The following is a 24,341-nucleotide window of genomic DNA, read 5'->3' as shown; positions in this document are numbered from 1 at the left end:
AATAAATTATAATCTAAAATATCTGCAGCTTGCATAGGCTAGTAATTCACACCTTTCCCCAAAGGGAAAAAGTTGACTACATATGTAACATCTTTTTTTTTAGATATGTTGAGCCCATACACAAGAGGTTGGTTGATCAACCTATAGTACCTTAGTAGTAGTATATGGGTAGTGGGGTGGGAAAGGAGAAATTTGTTTACATTTGATTTAAAAGCCTGTATATTGTATTCCTTGGGAAACACATTGGGGGAAGGGGGAGTGAAAAGAAAAGTGAAAAGAAAGATGTTCTTTTCACTTTTCTGTGAAAGGATGTTGGGCAGTAGCTGTACGTTGGTCTCTGCTATTTCAGATGAACATTTGCTGTGGAAATATTTACACAATACACAAATTGCAGAGACCAAACGTCTGGGTGAAAGTGGGTAAGTGTGCTAGTAAGAGAAAAGTAATTTATCAATCTAATTGCTCTCTTCTGTATTGAGTCAAGAATTTTGAGGGAGCTTTTAGAAGCCCCACCCCAAATGTGAGAGAAGTATTCGATAGCTGAGCGGATTTGTGATTTTCTGATCAATGCCCTACTTCACTTGACCTCCAACCCAACACACAGTTTTGCAGATGACAGCACATTGCACTCTTCCCTTTCATTTAACAAACCTCACTCTACACAACTCACTTCAACCTACAGAACATCAACCACCACTTCCTTCAATTCTGAACTCCAAGCCATCCTCCAATGGGCTCAGATAACCTCGTCAGCATTTTGAGGGCATTTTTAGGAGCCCCACTCGAAATGTGAGAGAAGTATTCGACATTTGGGAAGATTTGTGATTTGTATAAGGTTAACATCTGTTTAGAGGTGAAGTAACGTCTTGAGTGAAACAGAAATCCTAGTTTTTTTGGAAGCTGAGGATGCAATGGTTGTGATGCATTTATGCTAGGAGAGGCCTGATGTTAGGGTAATTCCAAGAAGAGAGATTTCATCTTGTCTGGAAATTTGAGTGTTATCAAAAATAATACTGGGGGAAAAATGGTTCTTTTCCATGAGAAATAAGACAGAACTGGGTTTTACTAGAATTGAAACTGATGAGGTTATGAGCCCCATTGGAGGATGGCTTGTTCAGAATCAAGAGAAGTGGTGGTTGATGTTCTGTAGGTTGAAGTGAGTTGTGTAGAGTGAGGTTTGTTTAATGTGTGTTGGTTTGGAGGTCAACTGAAATAGGTCATTGATCACAAATCTGCCCAGCTATCGAATACTTCTCTCACATTTGGGGTAGGGCTCCTAAAAGCTCCCTCAAAATGCTTGACTCAATACAGAGAAAAGCAATTAGATTGATAAATGACCCATCTCTTACCAGCACACTTTCTCCCAGATGTTTGGTCTCTGCAATTTGTGTATTCTATAAATATTTCCACAGCAAATGTTCATCTGAAATAGCATCAATAATTTCCCCACTCAGTACTAAGCCCGTTGGAACATATACAGCTGCTGCCCGACATCCTTTCACAGAACGCCTTGAAACCCACAGAATAAGTTTCTTTTCCTCCTCTTCCTCCTCCTTCATTCCTGATATTGCTGTATTGTGGAACAGTCTTCCCCTGATGTATTTCCCAAGGAATACAATATACAGGCTTTTAAATCAAATGTATACAAATTTCTCCTTTCCCAACCCACTACCTATATATGGAACTAGAAGGAAGAGGGTTGGGGAGAAAACAGAGCCTTGTGAACCCAGCATTAGTTGTATGGTGAGAGGATAAGGAACAGTCTACAATCACAAAGTGTGCATCCAGACAGAAAGCTGGTAATCAAACTGCAGAAGTCCTGAGACAGTCCAAATGATAAGAGTTTGCTTTGTAGGCCTTTGTGCCAGACCTGGTCAAAAGCTTTAGAGATATCAAGTGCAACCACTTGAGATTCACCAAATTTCTCCATGGCATTTGTCCAGAGATGGGTGATAGTAGATTTCCTGTTGATCTGCAGTGACAGAATCCATATTGGTGGTCACTTAGTAGCTTGGTGCTTTCAAGGTAGTGTAGGAGTTGGGAAATGAGGGTTTTCTCCATCACTTCAGATAGGACTGAGGTGAGTGAGATAGGGCAGTAGTTAAATGGCAGTTATTTGTCATCCTTTTAGAAATGGGTTGAATATAGGCTTGAATGGGTTGAATTCCAGGCTTTGGAACAAATACTAGTGGAGTAAGAGATTATGTACAGGCAGCATAGGATAGGAGTAAGTTCTGGTGCACAAACTTACAGGACAATTGGAGGAATGCCATCAGAACCAGGAGACTTTTTTTTTTGTCTAATTTAGACAATAGGTTTCAGATCTCTTTCTGGCAAAAGGATATAGGGGACACTGTATGTTGGGCAGCTGAAATGATTGGGGGACATTTACCATTGTCAGTTATGAGTGCATTGGAGGCAAAGTGTGAAGCCAGGAGATTAGCTTTTTCTGTGGATGTTGATGCAATAGAGCTATCTGGATGGGAATAGATGGGAATATTGGGCAATTGGGCAAAAGTTACGACTAACTGCATTGGCAGGAGACGAAAATGCATAGCTGCCATTTGGGCAGGCTGCAAATTTCCTGCTTTTTGCCTATTCAAATTCTGTTTTGGAAGCATTGATAGTTTTCTTGCATCCATTCTGGGCTTTTGTATAAACATTGCAGGAGGATGGAGTTCTTGATTTGAGCCAGTTGTGGTATGCTTGATTTTTCATTTGTACAGCCTTGGCACATTTTTTTGGAGAACCAGGGTTTTAGTTAGAGGATGGCAGTTCAGAGAAATGTGGGGGAATGTGTGTTTCAATGCCAGTGAGAATTACTTGGGATACGTTTGGTGAATATGTTTGGATTGGAAGACTGAAAATCATAGTTCAACCATATGAATGAAACATAAAGTCATGGAGGCTGTCCCACTTGGCATTGCTATAATGCCAAACCACTCTTGCGTGGGAGTGTCTGTGTAAGCATTGTTGCAAGGGGGAGGGGATGAGAACTAGATTGTGATCAGAATTATCCACGTACATTCACTGTGTATTTGGAAGGGTCATTGGTAAGGAAGAGATCTAAGGTATTTGGGGAGTGATTTGGGTTATCTGATATTCTGGTTGGCATGTGAACAATTTGTGTAAGGTTGTTAGTGATGGCAAATGTTTCAGCATTTCTAACTGCAAGATCTGTACAACTGGAGGAGGAAAGTCAGTTGGTGTTTTATATGAACATTAAAATCTCCTATGAGGATGATTTTGCTGTTAGGAAAGTGGGACTGGAGAAAATCAATTTTTAAGGAGAGGAAAATTAAAGAGCGCAGAGTGGTTGGTGGCATTAGGAGAGTGATAATTTGACTGCAGATGAATTTGACTGATAGATATATAACTCCTATATTGAGTGAGAAAGGGATATTTTCAACCAAAGAAGGTTAAAGTTGGCCAATTCTAGGTTAGGTGCTCTCTGGCAAGGTATGTCAGAGCAGATACATGCACTGACATCACCCTTGGGTAGGAAGGAGTTAAACAGTGTGTAGTTTGGAAGGTGGAGATTGATAATTCTGAGGGGAGGTGGAATTTCAGTTTCTGCTACAAAAAATAAGTGGGATTTGGTGGACTGAAGATGGTAATGGTGAAGTGCATGTGCAAGGTTCTGTGGGCATATATTTGACCACAAGGGTCTTGCACATTTCCTATGCAGCGCCTGCATACTGGTCTCCATTGTGGCTGCTATTGGTGTCACTTGATTTTTGCACTAATTTAACTTGCTTGTAGTCGATGATAAAACTGTTGGCATTTTTATTCTGCAATTTTTTACCATTTCAAATTGTTCTTTCTTTCTTTCTTCAGGATAACTCCTATCAGTATTATTTATAAATGTTCAAGAATAAAACTGAAGGTGAAATTATAAATTAAGAAATGCTGTGATATTAACGGTGATTGGGTGAAATTGATTTTGATAAAAATTCTAATTAGCATGTAAAATAAATATTAGCATTTCTGTTAAGAATGTCTGGTAATCAATCAAACAGATGAAAAAAAAACAAAAAATTTCTGATATCCACTCACTGCTATTATTATTATTATTATTATTAAACAAGATCTCATGGAGTCAAAGACTCATCTAGGAGGTCCTTTTATCTCACACACACACATCTCATCATACCATGTCTTAAACACATTCAAACTCCTTGCAGACACCACACTCTCAGGCAAGGCATTCCAATCACTCACAACTCTGCACGAAAAAAACCTGCCTCTCACTCCCCTACTCACACCCTCTTTATACAGTTTCCAGGGATGACCTCTGGTTCTCCCCTGATCTCCCACTATTCTCTGTAGAACTTCTCCACCATTGATCCTATAACAACCCCTTACCAACTTGTAGGTCTCTATCATATCTCCCCTCTTCCTTTTCTCTCCACTAGACTCTGTAAATTATATCTTTTCAATTTTTCCTCATACTTGACATTCCCGAGGCCAGAAACTACCTTAGTCAGTCACATTTGGACCCTTTCCAACATCTCTTCATCCTTCTGAAAACCAGGTGACCAAATCTGGGCACAATAATCCATGTGTGGCCTAATCAAAGCCTTATACAATGGAACAAGAATCTCCCTACTTCTACATGTCAGTGTCCTCCGCATCATTCCCAGAAGTCTTTGTGTTGCCTTCACAATTTTGGCGATGTGTCCCCTAAATTTTAGGGGACACATCGCCAAACTCTGCATGAAAAAACCTACTTCTCACTCCTCTACTCACACCCTCTTTATTCAGTTTCCAGGGATGACCTCTGGTTCTCCCCTGATATACTATTTTCTGTAGAACCTCTACAGCATTGATCCTATAACAACCCTTACTAACTTGTAGGTCTCTATCATACCTCCCCCTCTTTCTCCTGTCCACCACACTCTGCAAGTTGCATCTTCTCAATCTTTCCTCATGCTCGACATTCCATAGGTTAGAAACTACCTTAGTCAGTCGCCTCTGGACCCTTTCCAACATCTCTTCATCCTTCTGAAAAGCAAGTGACCAAATCTGGGCACAGTAGTCCATGTGTAGCCTAATCAAAGCCTTATACAATGGAACAAGAATCTCCCCATTTCTACAAGTCAGTGACCTCCGCATCATTCCCAGAAGCCTTTGTGTTGTCTTCACAATTTTGGCTGTGTCCCCTAAATTTCAGATCCTTATCCACTATCACCCCCAGATCTCTTATTTCCTCTACTTCCAACAATATATTCTCACCAAGCATAAATTCTGCATCCCATCTTTGTTTTCCAAATTTTAAAACCTTACATTTTGCAACACTGAACTCACATCCCCATTTGCCTGCCCAATCACTCAATTTATTCAAGTCTTCTTGCAAGGCCACAACATCTTCACTACTCTTTATGGTTCGTCCCAACTTTGCATCATCTGCAAACAAATGAATATCTCCATCCAAATCTTCGCCAATATCATTAATATACAAGTTAAATAGTAATGGCCCTAAAACAGATCCCTGAGGCACTCCACTAGTGACCTTCCCCTTCCTGGATATTGCACACCCATACACAACTGGTTGATACTTATCAGATAGCCAGTCTCCAATCCAATGCACCAATCTAATATCCAACCCCATCTGCCCTAGTCTGACTGTCAACACATCATGAGGTACTCTATCAAAAGCTTTTGCAAAATCCAAGCATATTACTGTGTATCCTTCTCCTCTGTCCAAGGAAGCAGTCACTTTATTGTAATAAGTAAGTAGATTACTAAATCATGACCTCCCTTTAGCAAATCCATGCTGTCCATTAAAGATTATACCATTGTTGTCAAGCCAACTTTGGATCCTAGTTCTCACAAGCTTTTCCAACAACTTAACCACAACACCTGACACACAGATAGGCCTATAGATTGATGCTTGAGTTCGATCACCTCCTTTATGAAATGGCACAATCTTGCCCTCCTTCCACTCTTTAGGAACTTGACTAAGTGCAAGACTCGTATTAAAAAAATATGTCAAGGCAGGTGTCAACTCTCTGGCACATTCCTTCAGAATACGCGGTGATATATTATCAAGTCCCACAGCCTTATTTACATCTAGTTTACTCAACTCCCCAAACACCTCTTGCTCACTTAGAGTCAGTCTCTCCTCCCTATCATCAACTGCTCTTAATCTCTCCATGAAGTCACATTCACAAGATTGAAAGATCTTTATGAACTGCTCATTAAGTATCGCCACCATTCTGCAACAGCTGTCTTTATACCATTTCCTCCAATCAAGTCATCCTTCCATAATCATTCTTTCTTTTGCTGTCTACGTATCGAAAGAACTCCTTAGGATTCTTTTTGACTTCATTAGCTAACTGCTGTTCATACCTCTCTTTAGCTACTCTCACCAACCAAGTCACCCTCCTTGCCTGGTCTTTGTAGACCTCATGAAATTGGTAACCTCCACTTCTCTTATGCTGCCTCCACAATGTCCTTTTTCTCTGTATTGCATGCTTAATCTCTTTATTCATCCATCTCACACCTACCTTATTTAACCTTCTCACCCATGGTATACATTTAGACACTGCATCTACTAAATAGTTTTTGAAAATCCCCAAGCTGCATTGATCTCTTTTCCAGCTAACTCCTCATTCCATGCTACACCTGCAAGCTGTCTCCTGAGCTCTTCATAATCACCCCCCTTGTAGTTCCACATATACCCTTTTTTCACAGGAGGTCCTTGCACTGCTGGCAACCACCCAAGTAATCACCTCATGGTCACTTTCACCAATTGGTGGATGATTTGACACCTCATTGATAATTACATCCTCTGATGAGATTGCTTGGGCTCTTTAGTGTGACATCCAGGGAAGTGTTGTTTCTTTTCTTTCTCAGCAGTTATGAAAGTAAGTTAAGTTTTGTTGCCGGACAGGGGAGATTATTTCCTAGTATTACTAAGATACAAGTAGAGCTTATTTCAGAAATGTCAACCAGTGATAGCAGAAGTACTAATATTAGAGATTTTTCTTAAGGAAAAAAAAAACAACTAACACACTACCAAACTTTCTCTTTTTTGTGGCATAATTATAACTGATTATTATGTAGTGAAAATATAACATGAAATTTATTTGTAAAACAGAATAATTTCAGCAAACAGCAGAACAACTCATCGAAAAGAAGCTAGTAACCAAAATAGTCAGATTGCAAAGAAACAGTCCAATTTTAGAAGTATACCTGCTTTAACAGCAATAACATATTATCTTATTTCTTTTGTGGAAATAATAAAATGAACTAACATATTTCGAATACTCTCTGTGAAAACTTTCAAACCAGTAGAAAAATTAGACAAAGAGATTATTTATAATGCAATTGCTGAGCATATAGGGGTGGAAACTATTGGGAAACTTTCAAAACGAGCATAAATTTAGAATCAAACTGTATGCCGGCCTGGTTGGCTGAGTGGTTAGCATATCTGCTCTCCAACAAAAAGGCTGTGGATTCAAATCTCACCGTGGGCATGGATGTTTGTGATTGTCTGCGAAAGTCTAGTGGTGGTAGTGGGCAGTAGATGGCATTGGTGTAGATGATGATGGTAGTTGCAGTTGGTGGACAAAGAGTTGTAGAATAAGTGCCCTCTCCTTGATGAGTCTTTGGACTTCTATGAGGTGTTATATAATAATAATAATAATAATAATAATAATAATAAGATAAGTTTCATATATTTTGATCACATCCTAATTGAGGCAGTTAAGCACTCAAAGTTACTGAAATGACTAACATACAAATAGTAAAAAAAAATCCACTGTAATTTTATTATTATTACAGGCAACTCCAAGGAGTCCTTAGACTCATTGATGGAGGCTCAAAACATCATGTCAAGAACTATTCAACATTTGCACAGTATCTATCATACTTTCCTTTGAACTCATTCACAGTCATGGCATCCACAAAAGACTCTGGAAACCTATTCCACTCATTCACAACTCTCTAAGTAAAACATCTAGTTCTAACACCCTTGCTAACCACACGCTTGCTCAGTTTCCATGAATGGTCCCTAGTTCTCCCACCACCAGACCTGTTCCGAAAACTTTTCTCTTAATTAATCTTGTAAAAACCGCTCAGTAATTTGAATGTCTCAATCAAACAGATGAAATCATATCACCCCTTTTCCACCAATCAACCAATTCCTGTAGCCCACAAATCTTCAATGTGTTCTCATAAGGTTCATTCCATAGACCAGTTACAATCTTGGTCACTTGTCTCTGGATCCTCTCAACCTCCTACCCATCACCAAGAAACCCTGGTGTCCAGATCTGCAAGCAGTAGTCAAGATGGTGGTCTTATCAAGGCTCGATAAAGAGGCACAATAACTTGCTTGTCTCTGCTCGACAAAGTATTCTTCATTAACCAAGTGACCTGATGAGCTGAATTAGCCACTTTTCCAATGTACCCTCTTAACTTCAACTCCCTATCCACCAACACTCACAAATCTCTGGCTTTGTCAATTTCCTGGAGAACTATTCCACCAATGTGGTATACTGCTGATAATCTTTTCATCCCAAAATGTATAACCTTATACTTTGCCATATGAAACTGCATCCATTCTCCTCAGCCCAGTCAGTCAATCTATTCCAAATCATCCTGCAAAATTTTGACATCAGCTGTATTAATTACTGCTCTAACCATCTTTGTATCATTGGCAAACAACTGTACAGTTCCTCTCAGATCCTTTCCTATATCGTTAATGAACAAATTAAACAGTAATGGTCCAAGAACAGAACCCTGTGGCACTCCACTAGTCACAGGCCTTCTTTTCAACTCTACTCCTGAATAAACTACTCTCTGATATCTCTCCATCACCTCCCCCATCCACCTCACCAACCCTATATCCATCTGCACGTGCTAAAGTTTACTGATCAGAATTCCATGTGGCATCCTGTTAAAGGCCTTTGCAAAGTCCAGCACTTTCACCCTTCACAAAACCATGTTGTCCACGTACAGTATCCCATTTCCATCTATTCATTCCTGTATTTTGCTCTTGACCAACACTTCTCCGATACTTTGACAACAACTCCTGACTGATATGTTGATCAGTCGGTAATTTGTTACATCAGTCTTGAAGCCTCCATTATGCAATGGAACTATTTTCCCCTCTTTCCACCCTCATGGGACTCTCCCAGAGTTGAGACTTAGATTAAACGATATGGTCAAGGGAAATGACAATTCCCTCGCAGCTTCACATAAAACTCGAGCTGGTATACCATCCAATCTATGATATAAGCGAACTGAGGAAGAGGGCATTGATAGCCAATGAGTCTATATGTAGATTATGTAAAATAAATGATGTAGAATTTGTGGATCTGTTTGATGGAAAAAAGGATTTGTACAATGCAGATGGACTGCATCTGAATGGTTATGGTGTTAGATGTCTGGAGAGATAGCACTATTCACCCAGCATGCTGATGTGCAAATTCACAGAAACTTAAGCAGTTAGGATGGAAGCAAGTGAGTTTCTGTGAAGGCAACCATGAAGCGAGTGAGTGTGAGAATGACCAAGTGAGGAATCTAGTCTCTCAAGCAAAAAATATTCAATAGGTTAGTCAATTCCAAAAGTAAAGGTACATGGGGGAATAAAGGGATGTTGCCATTTTTATATACTAATGCCAGAAGTATCAGGGACAAGTTTTTGGCATTGATTAATGCAACAGCGCCAAAAGTTTACGCATTAGTGAGACTTGGCTAACAGAAGATGATGTAGTTACAGGGATTGAATGTGAAGGGTTTAGTATTTTCATTGAAGATAGAAAAGATAGGATTGGGGGAGTATTCTTGATGATAGCAGATGAATTGTAATCAAAAACTAATAGGTGACAGGCAGGAGGTTGGCTGTTCATTTGAAGCAATCTGGTGTGAGATTAAGACCAGTAAGACAAAATACACAATACAAAATCACAAAACCATGTTGTCCATCATACAGTATCCCATTTTCATCTATCCATTCCTGTATTTTGCTCTTGATTAATTTCTCCAATACCTTGACAACAACTCCTGATATGCTGATTGGTCAATAATTTGCAACCTCAGTCAGTAACTTGGAGCCTCCTTTATGCAGTGTAACTATTTTCCACTCTTTCTACCCTCTCGGGACTAACCCAGAGCTGAGACTTAAATTAAACAATATGGTCAAGAGCACTGACAATTCCTTTGCCACTTCACGTAAGACTCGAGCTGGTATACCATCCAATCCCACAGATGTATTCACATTAAGGTTCTGTAATATGCTATTCACTTCCATTTCATTCACCTCAGTTCCCGTATAAGCCATTGGTTCCCTTATTCTTGCAATATCCTGCCTGGATGGTATACTCTTGCCAAGTGTTCACTTAATAATTCTACTCTTTCGACTAATTCAGTTACCTCCCTACCATCAGCATTCCTTAAAATCATTCTGCCGTATACATTTTTTCTTTTACTTGCAGTATATCGAAAGAACTGTTTGGGATTCTCTTTAGCCTGCATTGCTAACTTCCTTTCATAATCCGATTTTGCTTTTCTTACCACACCATTTACTCTTTTGGCCTGTGCCTGTTACTGTTCATGTGCCTGCTGGTCATCTTTCTCCTTAAATTCGCTCCACGATTGTTCCTTTTTTTGAAGCTCAAGCTTAATGGTATTATTCATCCATTTAACTCCACTTGACTTACTCTCCTGACTCTAGCTAAAGATTCTATTGAAATATTAATGGATAAAATTTCTGATATTCTTTCGGGTACGAATGAATTGAAAGGAGATAAATTTTTTTTGAGAGAGGACTTGAAAGTATTGTTAAAGGTAGCAAACGAAAAGAGTGACCGAGTTAGGATGGTGAGTCTGTTGCCACGGTATGACAGAGAGGAGTTCAGAAGGAGGGCCATAATCGCAAATGACTTTATGTGCAGGTTATGCAGACGGTGTGGTGTGGAATTCGTGGACGTGTAGAATGAGTTTGATGGGCGAAAGGATTTATACAAGATGGATGGCCTGCATTTGAATAGATTTGGTGTGCGAAGAATGGAAAAAGTGTTGCTGAATGAAGTGAAAATGGATGTGCAGAACGAGGGAAACTAGAGCTACCAAGGAGGGGGGAAGGGAATATGCAGATATCAGTGAGACAGTTGAGTGTAAGAATGTATATAATGTACCCGAACCAGTACTAAGGACAAGTAATCGGAATGGGATAGTTAGAATAATACATCAAGATAGGGGTGGGGCAAAGGGACCTCTGCATTTCATGTATACTAATGCAAGGAGTATTATGAACAAGAAAGAAGAATTTTTGGCCTTGGTTGGCTCTTCCTGGCCACAGGTTATTGGCATTAGTGAAACATGGCTGACGGAAGATGATATAGTTAGTGGGATAGGATGTGTAGGTTATAGTGTGTTTAGGAGGGATAGAGAGAATAAAATGGGGGGGAGGGGTGTTATTGATGTTAGCTGATGAACTGCAGCCAAGGAGAATTGAAGTTGTATTGCAGGATAGTGAAAAGAGCTCATTTGAGGCTATTTAGTGTGAGATTGAGACAGGCAGAACAAAATATACAGTTGGGTGCTGCTATAGACCAGGTGATGGAATAAATGGTGAAGATAGTATGCATAATGTGCGGAAGGAGGGTAATTATTATGGGAGATTTCAACTATGGTAACATTGACTGGAAGGAGGAGAGGACACATGTGAGGAAGGAACTGGATTTTATTCAATTATTAAGGGATAACTATCTGAGACAGCATGTAATTGAAAATACTAGGGGTTTGAGAGTGTTTGACCTAGTAATAGCATCTGAGAATTTGACTGTAATGAATATGACCATGTTGCCACCTATTGGTGAGAGTGATCATAAGGTCCTGACCTGGGAGGTGGCTAAAGGTGTGGAATTTTCGATTAAGACAGGGTATATGTGGAATTACCCTGCTGGCAAGTATGACAAGCTTAGGAGATTGCTTGGTTCAGTGCCATGGCATGTAAAACTCAAAGGGCTGGATGTCGATAGAGCATGGTAAGCGGTCAAGGAGCATTTACAGGAGGTTATGGCTGATTGTATACCTAGGGTCCGAATAGTAAAACAAGTAGGGGTTAAATGGATGAATAACACCATTAAGCTGTTGGAGTTCGAGGTTATATCGTAGTGTGTAGTGTTCGTGCAAGCTCCTGATAAGATAAGTATTATTTTCAGTTATCGTTGATAAAATTACTTAATATTGTGTAGTTATGTTTGCCTTGCGTATTTTAGTGCATCTATTTGTGTGTTTTTGGTGTGTATAACTTATTATTTGATAAAACACGTTGCAATAATTATGGCACCTGTACGAAGGAAAATGGCGGCCAATAATGATGGTTCGCCATCGTTATCAAAGAACAGTAGTATAAAAGAAATGAGTCAGTGTACTTGCTGTGAAATGGACGCTTTGCGGAGTGCGGTCAGAGTGTGGATAGATAATAATAAAGGATTGAATGTATGTAGAAAATGTAGGGAGAATGAGGAATTGAAGTGTATTTCGGATCGTGAGTGTGATATTTTTGTCAAACTTCAGAATGAAGAAAATAGCGATATGACAAGAAACGGCAAGGTTGTACATGAGAATTATGAGAGTGTGAATGTAAAAAGTGTGAATGATAGTATTAATGGTTTCTCAGAGAATAAAAAGGATGAGATAGATGCATTGAGTGAGATCGCGTTGTTGAATGGTGCGATACAAAGGGCAAAACAGCAGCTAGAGTGCATGAACAAAAGTCGACTGAATGAACCAACCAATAATAAAAGGTATGACAGGAAAAATAGGCGTATGAATGTGAACATGAACAAAATGAAGGATAGAGTGCTGTATGGAGACTCGTTAGTACGAGGTGTGTTAGTAGAGGATTTGACAAAATCGTACCAACCTGGTGCGACCATAAAGGATGTAACTGAGTCTATTAGAGAGCAAAAGGAAAGGGTGAAAGAAATGATTGTTGTGGCAGGTACGAATGGTTTGAAAGGAGATAAAATGGAAATGATAGAAGACCTGAATGAATTGTTTGAGGTAGCAAAAGAAAAGAGTGAGAGAGTTAGAATGATTAGTCTTTTGCCATGGTATGGCAGTGAAATGTTTAAAAGGAGGGCCATAATTGCGAATGACTTTATGCGTGGGTTATGTATGACGAGTGGTGTGGAATTTGTGGATGTGTGGAGTGAGTTTGATGGGCGAAAGGATCTATATAAGATGGATGGCTTGCATTTGAATGGTTATGGTGTAAGAAGACTTGAGAAAGTGTTGCTGAATGTAGTGGATGTGCAAATTCAGGGAAACTAGATTTGTTAAGGGGGGGGGGGGTAGATATACAGTCCTTAGGGAGACAGTTGAATGTAAGAATGAATATAATATGCTAGAGCAAATAAGGACAACAAACCAAAGTGGGATAGTTAATATAAGGCATCAAGGTAGGGTTGGGGCTAATGGGAGTCTTAAATTCATGTACGCTAATACTAGGAGTATTAGGAACAAGAAGGAAGAGTTTTTGGCCATGGTTGGCACTTCCAGACCACAGGTTATTGGCATTAGTGAATCATGGCTGACTGTAGATGATATAACCAGTGGGATTGAATGTGATGGGTATAGTGTGTTCAGGAATGACAGAGAGAATAAAATGGGGGGAGGAGTATTGTTGATGATAGCTGATGAGCTACAGCCAAGGAGAATAGAAGTTGAATTGCAGGATAGAGAAAAGAGCACATTTGAGGCCATTTGGTGTGAGATTGTGGCTAGCAGAACTAAATATACAATTGGGTGCAGCTATAGACCAGGTGATGGAAAAGATGGTGGTGACAATATGCACAAGCAAATAGAAGAAATGAGTGGAAGGAGGGTGATTATTATGGGAGATTTCAACTATGGTCGCATTGATTGGAGTGAGGAGAGGACACACAGGAGGAAGGAATTGGATTTTATGCGGTTATTAAGGGATAACTATCTGCGACAGCATGTAATGGAAAATACTAGGGGTCAGAGAGTGCTTGACCTAGTAATTACATCTGAGGATTTGGCTGTAACAAATATGACCACATTGCCACCAATCGGTGAGAGTGATCATAGGGTCTTGACTTGGGAGGTGGCTAAAGGTGTAGAATTTTCAATTAAGACAGGGTACATGTGGAATTATCGGGCTGGAAAGTAGGACAAGCTTAGGAGTTTGATTGGCTCAGTGCCATGGCATGTACAACTGCAAGGACTAGAAGTTGATAGTGCATGGGAGGTAGTTAAGAAGTGCTTGCATGAAGCAATGGCTGACTGTATACCTAGAGTCCGAATAATAAATCAAGTAGGGGTTAAATGGATGAATAACACCATTAAGCTTGAGCTGCAAAAAAAGAAACAACTATGGAGGGAATTTAAGGAGAAAGGTGACCGGCAGGCACATGAACGGTATAAAGCGCAGGCCAGAAGGGTGACGAGTGTGGTAAGAAAAGCAAAAAAGATTACGAAAGAACATTGGCCATGCAGGCTAAAGAGAATCCTAAACAGTTTTTTAGATATGTAGCAAGTAAAAGGAAAAATGTACATGGCAGAATGATTTTAAAGAATGACGATGGTAGGGAGGTAACTGAATCAGTTGAGATAGCTGAGTTACTGAGTGAGCACTTTGCAAGAATATATCATCCAGGTGGTGACATTGCAGAAATGAATAAACCAGTAGATTATACGAGAATTGTGGTGAATGAAGTGGAGGTGAGTAGTCTATTGCATAACCTCAATGTCAATGCATCTGTGAGACTGGATGCTATACCAGCTCGTGTAGTACGAGAAGCAGCTAAAGAATTGTCAGTACCCTTGACCATTTTGTTTAATTTGAGTCTCAGGTCTGGGTTAGTCGCAAGCGGGTGGAAGGAGGGGAAAATAGTTCCACTGCATAAAGGTGGTTCCAAGACTGCTGTTGTAAATTACCGACCGATTAGCAAATCAGGAATCATTGTCAAGGTCTTGGAGAAATTAGTCAAGAAAAGAATAAAGGATTGGATAGATGAAAATGGGATATTGTATGGGGGACAACATGGTTTTGTGAAGTGTAGATCATGCCTCAGTAACTTGCTCACGTTTTATAACACAGTGACGGCTGAACTGGATAGGGGTAATGGGTTTACAGTGATACTACTGGACCTTGCCAAGGCCTTTGACAGGATACCACATGGAACCCTAATCAGTAAACTGGAGCAGATGGGGATAGATATAGGGTTGGTAAGCTGGATAGGAGGGTGATTGAAGGAGAGATACCAGAGAGTGGTTTATTCAGGAGTGGAGCCAAAAAGACGTCTTGTGACTAGCGGAGTGCCGCAGGGCTCTGTTCTTGGTTTGCTGATGATGCAAAGTTGGGTAGAGCAATTGTGAGTGCACAGGATGTCAAAATTTTACAGGATGATTTGGATAGTTTGGAGGACTGGGCTAGGAAAAATGGATGTCAGTTTAATGTGGCAAAGTGTAAGGTTATGCACTTTGGGGTGAAAAGAATAGCACCAGTATATCGCAATGGTGGAACCGTACTCCAGGAGATTGATGAGGCTAGGGATTTGGGAGTGCTGGTGGATAGGGAGTTGAAGTTTAGGGGGCACATTGCAAAAGTAACTAAAACAGCTCACCAAATCACTTGGCTTATGGAAAATACTTTAACATGCAGAGAGAAACAAGTTGTTGTTCCTCTGTATCGAGCCTTGATAAGACCCCATTTAGACTTCTGTGCCCAGTTATGGGCACCAGGGTTTCTTCGTCATGGGGAGGAAGTGGAGAGGGTCCAGAGACGAGTGACCAAGATGATAGCAGGTCTGTGGAATGAACCTTATGAGAATAGGTTGAGGATTTGTGGGTTGCAGAAATTGGATGATAGGCGAAGGAGGGGTGATATGATTGAGACATTCAAATTACTGAAGGGTTTTTATAAGATTGATCCAGAAGATATTTTTGAAAATATGACTGGTGGTGGGTGGACTAGGGGCCATGCATGGAAGCTGGGCAAGAGCATGGTTGACAAGGGTGTTAGAGCTAGGTTTTTTACTTGGAGAGTGGTGAATGAGTGGAATAAGCTTCCAGAGTCTGTTGTGGGTGCTACGACCGTGAATGAGTTCAAGGCAAGATATGATAGATACTGTGTGAATGTTGAATTGTTCCAGACATGATGTTAGTGCTTCCCTCGATGAGTCTGTCGACTCCTTGGAGTTTCCCAGAATAATAATAATAATAATAATAATAATAAAAGCTTGAGCTGCAAAAAAAGAAACAACTGTGGAGGGAATTTAAAGAAAAAGCTGACCTGCAGGCACACGAACGGTAAAAAGCACAGGCCAGAAGGATAACAAGTGTGGTAAAAAAAGCAAAAGCAGATTATGAAAGGAAACTAGCTATGCAAGCTAAAGAGAATCTCAAACAGTTCTTTCAATATGCTAAAAGCAAAAAAAAAAAAAAACTGTACATGGCAGAATGATTTTAAGGAATGCCGATGGTAAGGAGATCACTGAATCAGTCGATGTAGTGGAATTACTGAGCGAGCACTTTGCAAGAGTATATGATCCAGGTGGTGACATTGAAAGAATGAAGGAACCATTAGTTTATACGGGAATTGTGATGAATGAAGTGGAGGTGAATAGTCTATTACAGAACCTTAATGTGAATACATCTGTGGCACTGGATGGTATAATGGCCACTTCACAGGTCTTACGTGAAGTGGCTAAAGTATTATCAATGCCCTTGACCATGTTGTTTAATCTGAGTCTCGGGTCAGGTTTGGTCCCGAAGGTGTGGAAAGAGGGGAAAATAGTTCCACTGCATAAAGGAGGATCCAAGACTACTGTTGCAAATTACCGACCGACAGCATATCAGGAGTCGTTGTCAAGGTCTTGGAGAAAGTAGTCAAGAGGAAAATACAGGAATGGATTGATGAAAATGAGATACTGTATGGGGGACGGCATGGCTTTGTGAAGGGTAGATCATGCCTCAGTAACTCGCTGAAGTTTTATAACACAGTGACGGCTGAACTGGATAAGGGTAATGGGTTTACAGTGATACTGCTGGACCTGGCTAAGGTCTTTGACAGGATATCACATGGTATTCTAATCCGTAAACTGCAACATATGGGAATGGATATAGGGTTGGTGAGATGGATAGGTGGGTGGTTGATGGAGAGATATCAGAGAGTAGTTTATTCAGGAGTAGAGTCCAAAAGATGGCCTGTGACTAGTGGTATGCTGCAGGGTTCTGTTTTTGGACCACTGCTGTTCAATTTGTTCATTAACGATATAGGGAAGGATCTAAGAAGAACAGTTCATTTGTTCACTGATGATGCAAAGTTGGGTAGGGCAATAGTGAATGCAGAAGATGTCACAATCTTGCAGGATGATTTGGATAGATTGGAGTTCTGGGCTAAGGAGAATGGATGTCAATTTAATGTGACAAAATGTAAGGTTATGCATTTTGGGGTGAAGATTAGCAGCAGTATACCACATTGGTGGAACCGTACTCTAGGAGATTGAAGAAGCCAGGGACTTAGGAGTGTTGGTGGATAGGGAGATGAAGTTTAGGGGACACATTGCAAAAGTGGCTAAATCAGCTCATCAACTCACTTGGCTGTTGAAAAATACTTCGATGAGCAGAGACAAGCAAGTTATTGTTCCTCTGTACCGAGCCTTGATAAGTCCTCATCTCGACTACTGTGCCCAGATTTGGTCACCTAGGTTTCTTCTTGATGGGGGAGGAGGTGGAGAGGATCCAGAGGCGAGTGACCAAGATGATAGCAGGTCTATGGAATGAGCCTTATGAGAACAAGTTGAAGATTTGTGGGTTGCATAAATTGGTTCATAGGCAGAAAAGGGGAGATATGATTGAGGCATTCAAATTGCTGAAGGGTTTCTATAGGATTAATTCAAAGGATATTTTTAAGCTCAGGACTGGTGGTGGGAGAACTAGGGGACATCTATGGAAGCTGGGCAAGAGTGTGGTTAGCAAGGGTGTTAGAGCTGGTTTCTTTACTTTTAGAGTGGTAAATGAGTGGAATAAGCTGCCAGAGTCTGTTGTGGGTGCTATGACAGTGAGTAAGTTCAAGGCAAGGTATGATAGATACTGTGAGAATGTCGAATAGTTGTGTGGACATGATGTTTAGGGCCTCCCTCGATGAGTGTAAGGACTCCCTGGAGTTGCCCATAATAATAATAATAATAATAATAATAATAATAATAATAATAATATTAAGTCCCACAATCAGAAAGCATCATCAAATTTACTGTTATGTACCCTCAAAGGGTGTATAAACTACTATGACAGTATTATATAATTAAGTTTACATTATTACTAATCTCCTATCAACAAATTTTCTCCAAATTACCCTATTCCTTGTGAGAACTCCAATATTGTATTTAATGACAAACAAAATACAAAATTGTTGTATTCAATGACAAAAAATAATGATTATGACAAACTCAGGAGCTGGCTAGCAGCAATTGATTATCCAATCCAATTCTCCATTTTATGAAGAATTGGATGGGATAATTAATGCTGCTTAGTCTCTACTTAGGAAGTATCTGGAAGAGGCAATAACTGAGTGTATTCCAAAGGTCAGGAGATTAAATACGGTAGGTGTAAAATGGATGACTGAAGAGGTGAAACATGCCATCAGGAAGAAAAGGGCATTGTAGAGGCAGAACAAGATGAGTGGAGATAATCAGTTACACGAGGAGTACAATGAGCAAGCAAGGATTCACTTGGGAAGGGTAGTAAAAGGCAGTATGAGCAGCAGTTAGCAAATGAGGCTAAAAGAAATCCTAGGGAGTTTTTTCAATATGTGGCCAGTAGAAGGAAGAATGACTATGGGAGGATGTTAAACACTGAGGAGGATATTGCAGAGGTGTTTACTTAACAATTAATTAAAGTATTCCATCCTTGTGATTGTAACACATAATGCAGAACTTGAGAGAAGTGGGAATGGGGAAGGAACCACTGATCATGAGTGTGAGTAGGAGGTATACGAGGAATTGAACAAACTTGATGTCAACAAGGCCATGGGACTTGATTGTATATCACCATGTGTCTTGAGGGAATGTTCCAGGGAGTTAACAAGAGCTTTAACTTACATTTTTAACATAAGTGTTAGATTAACCTAAGTTCCAAAATATTAGAAATATGGCAAAATTGTTTCACTTCATAAAGGGGATGATAAAACTAAGGCTTCAAATTATAGGCCATTCAGCTTGTCTGAATGGCCTATAATTTGAAGTGTGGTCATGAACATCTTGGACAAGGGGAATGCATATACAGTAGTATATTTAGATTTTGCAAAGGCTTTTAATAGAGTGCCGCATAACAACTAGTAGTTAAATTGGAAAAGATAAAGTTGGATAGTAGATCAGTGAGTTGGATTGGCAATTGGCTGTCTGATAGGTATCAGCGGGTTGAGCGTGTGTATGTATGTGGGGAGAGTGATATGAAAGAAGAGGAAAGTCACTAGTGATGTGCCTCAGGTGTCTGATTTTGGGCCCATTGTTGTTTAATTTGTATATAAATAACATTGGAAAGGGCTCAAATGGTGATATACAGTTTTTTGCAGATTATGGAATGTTGGGGGGGGGGGGAATAGACTTATAATAAAGTAGAGTAGATGTTGTAGCTTTGCAACATCTGCTCTATTTTATTTTATTTTATTTGCGGCCTAAAAAAATTGTCTGAATGGAAGAGTGTGTGTGGGGATTCAATTTAATGTGGCAAAGTGTAAGATTTTAAAATTTGGAAGCAAAGATGGGATGCACAGTATAGCATGCAATCAGGTGGGTATTTTAGAGGAGGTGGAGGAGATAATAGATCTGGGGTGATGGTGGATTTCATGGATATTTTGCTAAAATTATGATGACAACACAGCAGATTATGGGAATGATGCAGAGAACACTGACGTGTAAAAGTACGTGTAAAAGTGTAAATGTTTTGATTCCACTGTACAAGATTCTGATTAAGCTGCACATGGATTACGGTGCACAGATTTGGTCGCCAGGTTTTCAAAAGAATGATGAAGAGAGTCCAGAGAAGATTGACTGTTAGTTTCTGGTTTCTGAAATGTGGAATATGTGGAGAGATTAAGAGAATGCAAATTACAGAGCCTAGTGGATAGAAGGAAGAGGGGGAGACATGATCTAGACAAATAAGTTGGTAAGTGTTTAATTACCAGATTAACATGGATGAGATTTTTCATAGAATATCTGGAGACAGGGGGATAATGAGAGGCCATCCCTAAAAGTTGCATAAGATGAGTGTGAGCAAGGAGGGTAAGGAAATATTTTGCATGGAGAGTGGCGGGTGATTGAAATGCATTGGCTGAGAGTGTGGCGAGTGCAAGAATAATGAATGAATTTAAGTCAAAGTATGATGAACTGTGCAGAGTGGGACCTCAAGATGAGTCTCTTGACTTCACAGAGGGCTGTTGATGATAATAATAATACTAGTTAACATTTTGATCTTTAAAGGCACTTCTGACTATAAACATCTGCTCACTGGAGCAAATAATTATAGTTCTGTTTCCAAGTGTGTTAAAGCCACCTAATTTTTGTATGGAGTGATGGTGGTAAGAGTGTAGATGCACGTATAGACTAGCATGTGGTATGCTTAAAGAAAATGTGAAGGATAGACTGCCAAGGAAGACCTGTAACAAGTGTATCCAAAAATAGATGTGCGTGTTCTGAATTTAAAAAAAAAAAATTTTAGAAGGTTTAAAAATTAATCAAATCTTATTTCCATATTCCCAATTTCTGATTTTTAACTGCCATTTTACTGCTCATAGTATGAACTTTTTGATTTCTTATTTGCAGTTTGATGTTCTCGATGTAGATATTTAGAGTGTTCTTCTTCCCCATTTTGTACTCTACCCTAGTTGAATCCACAAGTATAATTTCACTGTGTATTTTATTATATGTATAGTGGAAATATATGTGTGAAAATTCACCTTGAGTGAAGCGTTTCTTTTATGAAAAATAGTTTCAAAATTTGAATACAATTAAAAAATGCCCAAAAAAGTTATGTAAGGGACCAAATAAAAATTTAAAATTTTTCTGAGATATTCTTAACAGTCAGCTATAAGGAAAAATTGACTCAATGCTATTATTTTCATTCCTTTGGCCTAGATAGTTGAAAATGAAGAAACTGCAGCTGTTTTTGGTTTGGTTTTGCCATCTTTTAGCATAATTAAATACATCCACTAATCAAGGCATAGTTTTTATTATTTTATTCTTCTTATTATTATTTCGTGACACCTCCAAGGAGTCCGAAGACTCATTGAGGGAGGCCACCTATTCTACAACTTTCCATCTCCACCACTACACCACTTCATATTCCCACTGAGAGCAGTGGGAATGGGGAAGGAACCACTGATCATGAGTGAGTAAACCTCTATTACCATCATCATCTATATCAAAGCCATATACTGCCAACCACCACCACTAGTCTTTTTATTTTTATTTTTTTTTGTCTGTAAATTGTGTGTGCTCTGAAGGGCCGATTTGTCTGTAAGTGAGATTAAAAACCCACATTTCTGGGAGAAAAACCCGTCCTATCCCCATATGAGATCGGCTAACTCACCTTCACTTGAAAAAGTCGATATAAAGATTTCTCCCATCACTACGAGAATCAAACTTAGGCCTTTTCTAATCAAAGGGCATAACATACTGTCATTCTTCCAATTGCGATATTAGGTGCTTAGGGGCCCCTGAGTGGTGAAAATTAAGCAAAATATGTGTTGAGAGTTTTTACATCACCCACATTAATGTCAAAGAAGAATAACACATCAAAAAATACTATTTTTTACTTTTATATGGGTAATGTAATTTCACATTGCCAGGGTTTGCAAAGAACAGGTGCACTGAAATTCGAAGCATTTATAAAATTTTGTACTATTTTAATCAATTTTACTTAGTTATATAAGAAAAATAACTGTTACTCGCCACTTTTAAAAATGTAATTTATTTTTCCAGAGGAGATAATCCTTCTGTAAATTTTTGTATCATTTCTATAGTAAGTCAATTTTAATTTTAACAGTTATCAACAGTTATCAAAAGGCATAATCATTCAGTCAGGGTGAGATAACCTTTCATACTTGAGTGACTCCAACAACACAACATCAAAGTTCTATGAAGCAGAATAGTGGCAGACAGCAACATTATTCTCATCGAATGAGATATAGCCATGATATGTTCTTCTTCTTCTTCTTCTTATTATTATTACATGACACCTCCAGGGGTTCAAAGACTCATCGAGGGAGGGTACCTACTCTACAATTCATTGTCACCACCACCACCACTCAATCCATTAATTACAACAAACCACATATACACCAACGCCAACCACCACCACTAGTATTTTCACAGGCAATCACAAACATCCATGCCTATGGCGGGATTAGAACCTGCAGCATTTTGGCTGGAGAGTGGATACACTAACCACTCAGCCAACCAGGCTGAGTGTGCTGTCAACTTTCAAAGCTTTTTCAAATCTTTCTTTAAGCAACTTGCCTTTATTTTCATTGTCTTCAGTGGAAACAATGAAGACAATGAACAGAAAAGACTTTCATACAAGCAATGTAGCTAGAACAAACAAAGTTGAACATCTGCAGTGACAATATGTTGTGTGATAATACTTGACAATAATTGTCAAGCTTGCCTTTGTGACATACCATTTACAGATTAAATTACAGATTAGAGCTCCTCCAATTAGTATATGTTTAGCACGTTATGTACCTGTACATAAATGTTTTTTTTTCCTTTTAAGTGGTTATTCATTTATTTTTTACTCTCAAATTTCTTACTGTCACATCACACCAACCATGATCTAAAAACAGTCTTAATAGGTGGATGTAACAAATTCACTGATTGGTTTGGTTTATTTGGATTTATGGCAGAAGCAACACAGACTATGAAGCAAGTGTGTGATTGCATGCATTCTTTTGGCCCTAAGAAATAAAAAGCCTGAATTTCTGGGAGGGAAAACCCAGCTACCTCTGTATGAGACAGCTAATTGAAATATACAGAAAAATTCAAAAAAAAAAAAAAAAATTGCAGACTGCAGTTTCCTTCATGTTTAAAAAGTTGCCTATGATGAAGAGATGAAAACAACAGAATAGGATCAATTTTACTTTATAGCTACCTATTAAGAGTATCTTGTAAAAATTAAAAATTTTTATTTGCTCCTCCCCCATAACTTTTTGGGCTTCAAAGTCCGCCATTTTAATTCATCTTTTTAAATTTTGAGGCAAGTTTTTATCATTGAAGCAGTGCTTCAATCAAGTTGATCTGGGGACAAATTCCACCACTCATTCTACTTATTCGTATATTCCACTCATTCACTGTAAATGAAATATATATTAAAAAAATTGTAGATTCAATCTGGGGCTTACAGAGTACAGTACAAAATAGAGCAATAATGAAAAAAGTAATTAACACATCTGAAGAAGATGGCTATCGTCACCACTATCATCATCATCATTATTAAAGACTACTCCGACAATCTTTAGATTCATCAAGGGAGGCTCTAAACATCATGTCAAGAACTATCCAACATTGTCACCAGTGCTGGATTTACGTATAAGCTAAAAAAGCTACAGCATAGGGCCTCGCAATCTGCCGGGGCCTCAAATAAAAAAACAAAAATATATAAAAATTGATAAAAAAATATTCGAATAAAAAAAAGTAGACAGTTGCTCTCAGTCTGACAGCAACTATGTCTCAAGAAATATTGTCTGCACTTAGCATCATGTGTATAGAAAGCGATAAGTTACGTAGCATATCTTCTGATGACATAATGATTTTGCTTTTGGGAAATCAAGAAAGAAAATATTTTAAGTTATATCTTAGAGCCTTTTAGAGGATTATATCATATAATTATTTCTATTAAATATTGTTGTATTATAACAATTTATCCACTCCATATTTTCAATATTAATTTATTATATATATATATATATATACCTGTATTGTTTGGAATTTTGGGTACCCAATTTTATGTGATGTCTACTGTCAAATTTTCACCTGAATAAAAGATTAATTTTTTATATACTACCAATTATGTTGTTATATTAATTTAATTTTTACTTTTTATTTTCCTATTTTAATTTAAAACTTTCTGTTCTATGAGCCTTATTTGTCGTTTTTAAAACCCTTTAATTATATAACTATTTCTGTGATTTTGTAAATGCATACTTTATTATTTTTTTAATAAAAATTAAAAGACAATATATTTTCATATATTAAAAAGGCATATTTTAAATTTTTCTGAGACCAGCTGATGTAATTTAAAACAGTAGGGGGGGGCCCCCTCTGGGTTTTATATAGCTTAGGGCCTCAGCAAGTCTAAAT

At 38.7% G+C, this 24,341-nt stretch overlaps 1 protein-coding gene across 2 annotated transcripts in view; it reads right to left on the bottom strand.

Annotated features, from left to right (window-relative positions):
• LOC150100350 (tetratricopeptide repeat protein 29-like) overlaps nucleotides 1-24,341 on the bottom strand; it is a 267,893-nt gene that overhangs the window by 177,388 nt on the left and 66,164 nt on the right. The gene's annotated exons all lie outside the window — the stretch shown is intronic.

This window comes from Typopeltis vanoorti, chromosome 13 (genome assembly GCF_054136105.1).
Source record: "Typopeltis vanoorti isolate ZY-2024b chromosome 13, IOZ_Tvanoo_1.0, whole genome shotgun sequence".
Taxonomy (NCBI): Eukaryota; Metazoa; Arthropoda; class Arachnida; order Uropygi; family Thelyphonidae; genus Typopeltis; species Typopeltis vanoorti.
The sequence above is the reverse complement of the archived record's forward strand: the minus strand, read 5'-3'. Positions and strand labels throughout refer to the sequence as shown.